The sequence below is a fragment of the Talpa europaea genome, assembly GCF_964194135.1.
Source record: "Talpa europaea genome assembly, chromosome: X".
Taxonomy (NCBI): domain Eukaryota; kingdom Metazoa; phylum Chordata; class Mammalia; order Eulipotyphla; family Talpidae; genus Talpa; species Talpa europaea.
Genome location: NC_140081.1, coordinates 70622501 through 70633166, shown reverse-complemented (window position 1 = coordinate 70633166; position 10666 = coordinate 70622501). Strand labels below are relative to the sequence as shown.

General features: G+C 41.8%; 1 pseudogene across 1 annotated transcript; it reads left to right on the top strand.

The window, feature by feature from the left end:
* Positions 1 to 7365: 7365 nt before the first annotated feature.
* Positions 7366 to 9405, top strand: LOC311187649 (ribosome maturation protein SBDS-like; annotated as a pseudogene). The gene is made up of 2 exons: positions 7366 to 7489; positions 8641 to 9405. The product of its transcript is annotated as a ribosome maturation protein SBDS-like (transcript).
* The last annotated feature ends 1261 nt before the right edge of the window (positions 9406 to 10666 follow it).

Sequence of the window (10666 nt, the reverse complement as noted above, 5' to 3'; positions counted from 1 at the left end):
AGAGAGAGAGAGACAGAGGAAGTGCAAACACTGAGGAAAGTCCATGTGAGCACACAAGGTGGCTGTCCACAAAGCTCAGAAGAGAGCTTTCTCCTGTAGTCAAGCCCTGCTGGACCTTGATCTTGGACTCTCTGGCTCCAGAATTATGAGAAAGTAAATTTCTGTTGTTTAAACTAGTCAGTCAGTTAGCCTGTTATGGCAGCCCAGCCCGTGCTGACTAATGCACTTTCTGTAACGCCTTGGGGCCACCACACACAGACTCCAGTACAGGAGCAGTGGAGTAAAGGGGCTACCAACCAAGAGGAACAAAAACTGAGCCCTGATTGGAGGCCCCTAGAGGAGTTGTGTGTGGTGTGTGAATGAGTGATGCCTGTATCCCCAGACAAGCATCATTGAAATTCAGTGTTGGGTTGGTAGAATCAACAACTGTTTTCCAGCAGGGGGTCATTTGTGTTTTAAACTAAAGCCACATTTCTAAGGAAATCGCTGAATCCTTCTGTGGTAAGACCGGCTCGACTGAACCATGAGAAGCTGAGTTGTGGAAGCAAGGAACAGTCTGTTTCTTTTTTTAGTGGTCAAGTTCCGTAGAGGCCTTCTGTAGCAGATGGGATTATTTCTGCAACTTCTTCTGTTGTTTTTTTTTTTCCCATTTCTTTGGAGCCAGAGCTAATTAAAAATTAAAGGCCATTAAGAAATTAAACTATTTTTCTTGTGTTTTTTAAGTATTGCTGTTGCTGCTTCTATTCTGTGCTTCATTTCACAGGTCTATTTATTTCCAGGCATCCAAAGGAACACGACTCCTTCAGACTGTATTACCTTAGCAGTCAATGCATCAAGTTGGGAAAGAAAACCACAGGCTTGGGAATTGCTTCCTGCACGGCCGTCACCAAGCTGCCCAGGAAACATTTGGGTTCCAGATGCTATGAATGGCAAGGCTCTTGTTCTCTCTCATGGTCCATTTGACCTGAGCTATGGATGCCTCTGGGGTATGATCAGAGCTACTTTCTATAGACAGTTTTCCAAGTACGAGTAAAGGTTAGGAGAACAGGACAGGTGGATGGCATAGGTTAGGAAGGATTCAGTGACATCTACTGGCCAATCTTGACTATCTTTAAGGTATTGCTTTAGAGTCATTTGGGCAGATTTCTAAAAATACAGTCTTAGACCTCTGTTTCTGGAGGGTATGATTGAGTAGGACTATTATGGGACCTTGGTGTCTGCATAGTTTCAAAACTCCCAAGTTATTCCAAAGCACAATCAGGTTGGAAAACCTTTGCTTTAGAGGGCCTCTAAAATTATGAAGTGGATATAAGTCCATGAAAGCCGAGCTCAGTTTTTTTCAACTAGATCAGTTCCAGACCCTCAGGCTGCTGTGGTTTGATAAAAGGCAACTGTATCATGCTGATGCTTGATAAATGAAGCCAAATGAATGATCTGTTGTGCTTGCTTTCAGGTGAAGAATTATGCAGTAGCACATTGAGTTAAATGAAATCGAAGATGCTATTTGCATATTGCTATTTAAGTGACATTTATTAAATATTTAATAAGTTCCCAATGTTTGCAGGAAGGAATTTTCCATTCTACTCTTTGGTCAGAAAAGTAGGTCCCACCTGCTGCTGTTATAACAACAGTTAAAAACAAAATTCATTGGAATAAATTTAAAGATTGAATTGGCTTTATTAAATGATTTATGAATCAGGCAGCATCTAGCAAGTAGAAAGGATCTGCTTGCTAGGAGTTGTACAAATAGAAGTTTTTCATTGTTAGAAGAACCAGGGGAACAAGAAAAGAAAGATTAAGTCAGACAAAGCCACCTTCCCTTAGGGGGATACAAGTGGTCCTTATCTGGCAGATCACCTTCCTAGTACTGACCAGGAAATTCCATATTGATTGGTTTAAAACTCTACTTTTGGGAAAGGATGAAATTGCAATCAGGCTCAGTATTAAGTCTTGGTGGGGCTTGAGATAAATAACTCCATCTGGAGCCTGTTGTTTCTATTTTTAACACAACCTTAGCACTTCAGCTCAATTTTCATTTATTTGTTTATTTATTCATGTTTTAAGTCAGACCCACTGTTTCATTTATTCATTCTTCATTAAATCATTTGCTGGCTTTGGGATATAATGAGAAATCAAGTCTCTGCCTTTGAGGACATTAATGACAAAAGAAGAAGAAAGAGGAGGAGTAATAGCAGTAGTAGTCTGGCATAGATGGTACAAAACAAGGTTGCATGTAAGGTGGACCATATACATGGGCAGAAGAGGTAAGGGTTTCAACAAAATGCATTTGTACCATGCACTGTAAAAATATTTTACATCTGTTGAGTCATCTCATCCTCAAAATAATTGTAAGAAATAGATACTATTATTATCCAACTTTATAGATGAAGTAATGTGCTTAAGGTCCCTTGGTTATTAAGATGCAAAGCTAAGAGACAAAGTCCTTTTCTTAATCATGTTTCTATATTCTCTTCCCTTTGGGAGAGGAATAAATGGATCTGACACTCAGGAGGAGATCAAGTCTGAAGATAAAGGTTTTGGATTCCTATATGTTGTATTTAGGGACACAGGAGTGGTTGAGTTTGCATGGTAAGCAAGTAGAGATTGCAAAGACAATTGGGATAAAGAATGTAGAACACCATTAAGGAATGGGCGTAAGAAGAGGGGTTAGTAATGGAGCCTGGAATGGAACAACCTTAGGAAACAGAAGAGAATCAAGAAAGATGGTTTTTTTGAGGAACTGAGATGAAAATTTTGCTAGTATCTAGATGACACTTGTCTATACCACTTTGGAATTCTGAAATACTCCCTTGTCAATTACTCATTTAATCTCATGAGTTTCCCTATGGAAGGATTTGTAAAGGAACACTAGCCAACTGGGGGACAAATTATCACTTTATTAGAAAAACTGATCACTCCCTATATGACCTTCTAGAAAAGTTGGGTTGCATTAGATAACTCAGGTCCGAGGCCTAAGTAGGGACTACACCTCCTTCTATAACCTATCACTCTGAATAGAATATGAGGGAGCTTCAAGAACAATAAAGCCAAGGGAAACTTCTCTTTATACACTCATTCACTTTATGTTTGAAAGAGTGGCAATAGAGTGAACCCCAGTTTAATGGGAGAGAGAAAATAGTTGAGAGAAGAAATGGAGGCAGAGAAAGAAATAGTAAAACAAGTCAGTGAGGGAGGAGAAAATCTCAGAAGTCAGATTAAGACAAGGCAGCAGAGGAAAGGACTAGACTTCTTGCCTCATTTTCATTTCTGCTTGTCACCCCCAAAGACTGCGCATCTGCAATGGAGCAGGCTGTGCTAATCAGCTCAATTGTGCTGTTTGCAAGGATGATGGAATGTGAGGCTCTCACAACCTGAATTGACTCCTTGCTATTAGAGACTCAGAAGAAGAATTGTGAACTGGCAGTTGACAGAAAAGATTTATTTGACCTGAGCAATGTTTGCCAACATAAAAAAAAAAAAAATGAGGAGCGATAATTAAAAAAATCTGGATTTCTGTCTTCTCTTGAAAAATTGGAAGATTGGTAAAGTTGGGCCTGTTCCAAGAATGATCACAAGTCCTGGTTTTCACCTTTAGATAGACATGTGCTTTTCAGTTTGCCATCTTTCCTTATTATTCCAAGGTCAAGCTGGTTCACTCATTTATGTCAATAGCCTGGAGTTTGTCAAGTTCAAAACTATGGGAGAATGCTAGCAACAAATACATGGCATGTACTACAGCAGGGGTTGGCAAACTTTTTCTATAAAGGGACGGATAGTAAATATTTTAGGCTCTGTGGGTCACACAGTCTCTGTCTTAACTATTCAACTCTGCCAATGTACAGTGAAGCAGCCACTGACAGACTTGTAAACTAATAGGTGTAACTGTGTTCCAATAACTTTACATATGGACTCTAAATTTGGAATTTCATATAGTTGTCATGGTTATGAAACATTACTCCTTTGCCTTTTTTGAGCATTAAAAATGTAAAAAAAAGTCTTAGCTCATAGGCCACTCAGAATCAGACTCTTTAAGCACAGTAAACTATGGTGGTGGACTATGGGTATCTTGGTGGTGGGTGCAGTGTGGTAATAATACCTGGAAGGGAGGATTCTATACTTCTGTTATAGAAACAACAATGTAAACCAGTGTTACCTCGATAAAAAATATCAGTCTCCTTGAATAGATGTGATGAATAGACTGTACTTTGCTAAGCCTTGGCTTCGAGAGTCAATGTATTTAGCATGGTAAGTGCCAGTAGATTTCCCCAGTCAGGATGTGATCACACATATGAGCTGAGAAAAAAGTGGTTAAGGCTATGAGAAAGCAAGACTGCATTGAGGACACAATGTTGGATGGATAGGGGTAGGATACTACAAGGACCTGGCTTTCTAAACAGCCTCCACTCTCTAAGGAAGTCCCAAAGACAAGGGAAGAATGAAAAAAAAAAAGACAGAAAAATACATCCACTTGAACCAGTAACAGAGAAGAAAGCTGGTGGCAGAGTGACCCAATCAGGCAGACTCTTGCTAACTTCTTTGGTTTTCTTACATCTGATAAATGGCATGACTATCCCATAGGTCTTTGGGGACTTCAAGTGGATGAGCATGCAAGAGGGAGACCAGCCAAACCACATGGAGATAAGAATGAAAAAACTATCAACATGATCAGGTAGCCAACCTGACTAATCTGATTCAGAATAAGCCTAAAGGGTAGGTGTTTATGGAGCTAGGGAGGTAGGGAAAATGTTTTTCTAAAAAAGACATCTTTTAACCTGGACTGGAATTCAAAAATGTGTATATGAGAGAGCAATACCATACAGCAAAAAATGCATTGTGGGGATGTTGTTTGCTCAACTGTGATACTAGGTGGATGGAGGTAAGAACAGATAGCAAAAACTGTCCCCTCACCTCTATGCAGAGATGGAAACGGGAATCCTTTCTGCTATAGATGGACTCTTTATGTTCTCCCCAAATTTATACATTGAAATCCTAACTGGAAAGTAATGGTATTAGAAGGTCTTGCAGTTGGGAAGTGATTAGGTCACAAGGGTGGAGTCCTCATGAATGGGATTGGTGCCTTGTGAGAGACCCCAGAATGATCACTCAGCCCTTCCACCATGTGAGGACACAGAGAAGGCACTGTCTGTGAAGCATAGAGCAAGTTTCTCCTCAACAGGCATTGAATCTGCCAGCACCTTGATCTGGGATGTCCCAGCTTCCAGAACTGTGAGAAATCCATTTCTGTTGTTTCTTTTTTTTAAAAAAAAAGATTTATTTATTTATGCATACAAGAGCTGGGGTGTAGGCCAGAGTTGCAGGGATGGTGAGAGGATTCACCAGAGACAGAGTGGGGAGTAGAACAGGCAGACTGACTGAAATACACTGCAGAGGGGAGCAGCGGGCGAGTCAGGAGAGGTCTGTCATGCCATGTGGGTTAGCTCCCTGGCTGGGGATTGGACTCGTGCTACAGTGGCTGTGGATTGCTTCATAGTGCTGACACTTAACCCTTTGCACTACCAGGGAGGCCCCCCACATTTCTGTTGTTTTTAAGACACCTGGTCCCTGGTATTTTTTTTACAGCAACCTGAACAAATTTAGCCACTTTCATACCTAGCCGACTCTACATAGCTGTTAGCTGTCTATTTCTGTTTTTCATTTTGTACCTTGCCACAGTTTGAATTTTCTAACCTTTACATGTGTATTGTTTTTATTATTATTGTTTTAGAAAGGGGAAAATAATAGCTCAATTCTGCTTCCTTCTTTACATCTCTCCATATTTAAAATCAATATAGGGCCTCCCCAGTGGCGCAGCGGTTGAGCACTGGGTTGCGAAGCTGCCCGCAGCCTCTGCAGCGCCAGCTGGATCCCGGCCACCGGAGGAGGGTCCCACATGGCGCGCAGACCTCTCCTGCCGCCCGCTGCTCTCCTCAGCAGTGTACTTTGGTCCTTCTGCCTGCTCTGCTCCCTGCTCTGGCTCCGGTGAATTCTCTCACCCTCCTGCGCTTCTGACTGTACCCAGTGCTTGTATAAATAAATAAATAAATAAATAAACAAACAAACAAACAAACAAACAAATAAATAAATAAATCTTTTTAAAAAATAAAATAAAATAAAATCAATATAAAAGCAGTGAAATTGTAAAACAAAAGTGTCTTTCCCACAATAAAAATGAAGGTAGCCAAAATGGGAGAGCAGTTTATGATAAGAATGAGAAGGGGGCGTTCAGGAGTGTGAGTGATTCCTGTAGCTTGGGAGAGCTACAGAGACCCTTTGCGGGGATGCTGGGCCTTAAGGTGCACCTTGCACATATGTAGGATTTGGTTTGTAGAGAAGGAAGGAAGTTTCTACGGGGAAAGCAGTCCACATAGAGGCAAGAAAGAGAGAATGAGCTCCTGATCACTGAGTACAGTGAGATACAACCTACCTAGTAGGTGCAGGAGTCTGCCCTCATCTTTGTGTGGTTTCAGTTACCTGTTTTGAACTGCAGTCTGGAAATATTACACAGTGAGATATGTTGAGAGAGAGCACATTGACATAAACTTTCATTGTAGTATATTGTTATAGTTGTTTTATTTTATTATTCATTATTGCTGTGAATCTCTTACTGTGCCTAACTAATAAATTCAACTTTATCAGAGGAAAGGGAAAAATAGTAGCATATATAGTGTTTGGTACTGTCTGTGGTTTCAGGCATCCACTGAAAGCCTTGGAATGAATGCCCTGCCCGGGCGGGGGGTGGTGGGGGGAGGCTATGTACAAAGGACAGAAGAGGGAAAAAAATGGCTCTATTTCCCACATACAATTGACCGTGAGTGTTCTTCCATCAAACCGGAGGATAAAAAGTTACAGTTTGTCTCCTACTCTCAGCCATCCCCAATGCCCTATTTATTTCCTTTTTCCTGCTTCCTCTACAGGTCTTTTGTTAAATAGCTTCTTTTTTAAATTATCAGGCCCCCAGCTGATCTCTAGCTATAGCTAAAGCTGACATTTCCATGCATATTAATGATGTACATGCAGTCATTTGGAGGAGGAGGAAAATATTTGGGAAGCAGCGAGCCCCACCCCCCCCCCCCCCACCACCACTTCATGGACTAGAAGTGCAATATGAGGTTGGGAGAGGTGAAGCATCTTGCTAAGTTCCACAGCTCGCTAACATAGAGTTCCAGTTTTTAGTTTTGCTTTGCTTTATCCCTTTGTGTTTGCTGGCGGCAATTTGTTTCCCAGTCTCGCCTGTGATCTGCTAAGACCCCAGCATGTAATTGATGTCCAGGAAAGGTGAAATGAACATAAAAGCTATAGAATGGTATGATCACTAGAGAAGCATCACACTCGTGTTGAATAGAGCCTGAGCACTAGTGAGTTACCATGGCAACTCTAGGCAGGTCTTTCGGGCTCCAGGGAGAAGAGAGAATTCTCACATGCAGCCTGGCTTCTCGTTCCTGTCAAGATGGAATTCATCGCTCCAAGAAAATGGACCTCTGGCTGTCAAGTCTGGGGTGCGCAAGGGCAGGGCAGGGGTGATGGGGAGTGGACATTCTCTTTTCCTCCTGCTTGCAATGTCCTCATTGAAGGTGACAGGAAGGAGGGAAGGAAGGAAGGAAGGAAGGAAGGAAGGAAGGAAGGAAGGAAGGAAGGAAGGAAGGAAGGAAGGAAGGAAGGAAGGAGGGAGGGGGTGTTGTTTATATTGGTATTGTGCTTGCAGTATAAAATACTGCACTGCAATGAACCCTTCCTAGTCTGAAAAAAGTTGTTCTGATCCATCTCCTTTCTTAGAAATCCAACTCTCCTTATTCCCCTCTCCTGATTCCATATTCCGTATGCTTTTGCAGCAAAATAAATGTTACTTTTCTTAAAGAGCTCCCCCCTACCCAGGGCAAAGCCCAAAACTCAGGGTCAGGATGAAGCAAGAAATGAAGAGATTTAAAGGAGGACAGGTACAGGGAGGGGGTGGTGAGGGTCTGGCATGGATTTCAATTGCTTTGGGGTCTATAGTTAGGGAATGGATCAACTTTTAACTTAGCCCTCACAAAGCTCACATTCCTGCCCAGCCAATGTGCCTTGCTAAATCGCAGGGGGATGCCTAGAAGGAGAAATCGTGGCCTTGGAAACAGAAGGTGTACTATGTGGCCACGGAGCCCATTTTCGGGGAGTGCCGGGGGATGATTTAGAAAGCATGTTCCCCTAAAGTGGATGGAGTAGGAAAGCAAAAGATGGCTGTTTCCAGCCCCAAGGTTCAACTGTCCCATCTATCACGTGGGAAGTACTGCTGTCAGCCTGTGTCTGACCTTTATCCCTCATTGCAGCTGTCAGGATAGTCTATTCTTTACCCACACCCACCAGGATCATTTCTACCTCCTATATCCATGATTTCCTCTACTTGGAATTCTTCCTCCTTTCTCCCTTGGCTTGTCTAAATTCTCGTGTGCAATTTAAAATCAAATGAATAAGTCAGCCGGCATATTTTTGTCCCTGGCCACAAAGTTAGACACAGCGCCTTGCCCTTGGTACCGCCCCAGGCCTGACATCAGAGGGCAGGTGGCTCTCAGGGGCTGGTCCGCTCTAGTCCACCCCATCCAAGATCTGGGAGCCACAGCCTTGTCGTTCTTCAATCCCCAACAACCAGATCCCCATAACCCAAAGTGGCTGGGGGGCGGGTGAAGCGAGGTGGGAAGTGCTTGGAAATCCCCAGTTACAAAAACAAGGTCCTTGGCCAGGTGAGCAGCTGGAAACAGACCTTGATGATGTTCTCCAGACCCACTCAGTGTTTGTCAATATTTCTAAAGGTCAGGGTACAAAGAAGGAAGATCTCATCAGTGCATTTGGAACAGATGGCTAGACTGAAATCTGTAAGCAGATTTTGACCAAAGGAGAGCTTCAAGTAGCAGATAAAGAGGCACACACACAGCTGGAGCAGATGTTTAGAGGGTCATGAAGGACATCCACTATTCAGTCAAAACCAACAGGAGTCCCTAACCGCAGGCTTTGGAGGTGATCAAGTGGTTAAAGGAAAAATGAAAATGAAATGAAAACAGAAGATACTGGCATTCAGGTTCATTCTAGTGAATGAAGGGGGGGAAATGAAAGAAAAGCTCAAGCCACTGGTCAAGGTGAAAGCGAAGACTGTGGCCAATGGTTAGCAATTGTGTGTCTGATTGACCCAGGCTGCTTTAGAGAAAGAGATAAACTAATAAAGGAGACAAAAGGCCACGGTTTCTTGGAAGTACTCAACTTGAAAGATGTGGAAAAAGGAGATGAAAACTTTGAATGACATTTATCAATCTTGTCAGCTTCAAAACACTAAAATATTTTCATTTCCCACAGTCCTTCTTCTGTAGTCTGCCAAATATTTGCTCAAACTAGTTAACGTTTTTCCATTTTTGTGTAAAATATGTACACAGAAAGACATTCCTAAATAAGTATTACAATGTGGGGTTAATTTAGTTTTATTTACCAATTAGGGTCCTAGGCCAAAAAGAAAAAAGTCAAGATACAAAGTCCATAGTGGCATTTTGCTGCTGTACCCTGCCTTTGTAGCTTTCCATGGAGAAAGGTAATTCAGAGAGCTCTTTTGAACAAAAAGCAATATTTGGTACATTCTATTAAGATTAATTTTGGGAGTACATGAAAAATATGAAATATGAAAAAAGGGAGTATTTGCTGGAAGAGGAAACATGTCTTATTTCTACTTAATGAAATTTGTGTAGAGGGTAACTCTATCGTGGCCTAATAAAGAGCTTGGATGAGGAAGTCCTGATTATTTGAAAAATAGATGTATGAGGACTGGATATGACTTAAATAACTTCCATCGAACATGCTGCCACGACTAGGTTACTCTCAGTAAAAAATAGTCATTTATTTCTAATTCCTAAAATTAATATATATATTTGCATACCTGAAATTATGTGTAATTAATAAAACCATTCTCTATTTTTATTAAACTATGGCTTGTGTTTCTAAGAACAAAAACAACAAATCAGAGTTCTATGTCCTCCACAGAGCATCCCATTATTGCACCAACCCATGACAATTACCCCTTGCACAAAGCTTGCTTAGGATTTACGTCAGGTAGTTAATTAATCTTGCTTGGATAGAGTAGAGGAAAACAACAGCACCCACCCCTTAGGTCTTAGTGAGGATTAAATGAAATAATACATGCCAAGTGTTTAGTGCAGAACCTGAAACATAGAGCTCAATTAAGTCACATTTGTTACTCTTATCATGGAAGGACATTGCATAACCCCAAATTAGGGCCATCACCCATTGCTCTGGATAGTACAGACTAATGCCATTAAAAGTTGCTGGTAATGGGCCTGCCTGGTGGCCTGGGGGTTAAGTCTCATTGTTATCCCCACCATGAGTTCTATTCCCAACCAGGGAACTAAACCACATGGTACAACAGACCTCTCCTGTCTTGCCTGCTGCTCCACTTAGCAGTGTATTTCAATAGATACACCTGTTCTGCTCCCCCTCTGTCTCTGGTGAATCCTCTTACCCCTGCACCTCTGGCCTACACCCCAGTTCTTCCACGCCCCCCAAAAAATGTACACACACACAAAAGAAAGTGGCTGGTAAGGTGTATATTTGTACTATGGATACACAAAAGAGGTGCCCCAGAAGAGGTAAAGAATAATAGTTATATTTGTTGAGTGTTAAGTATAAGCCAGGC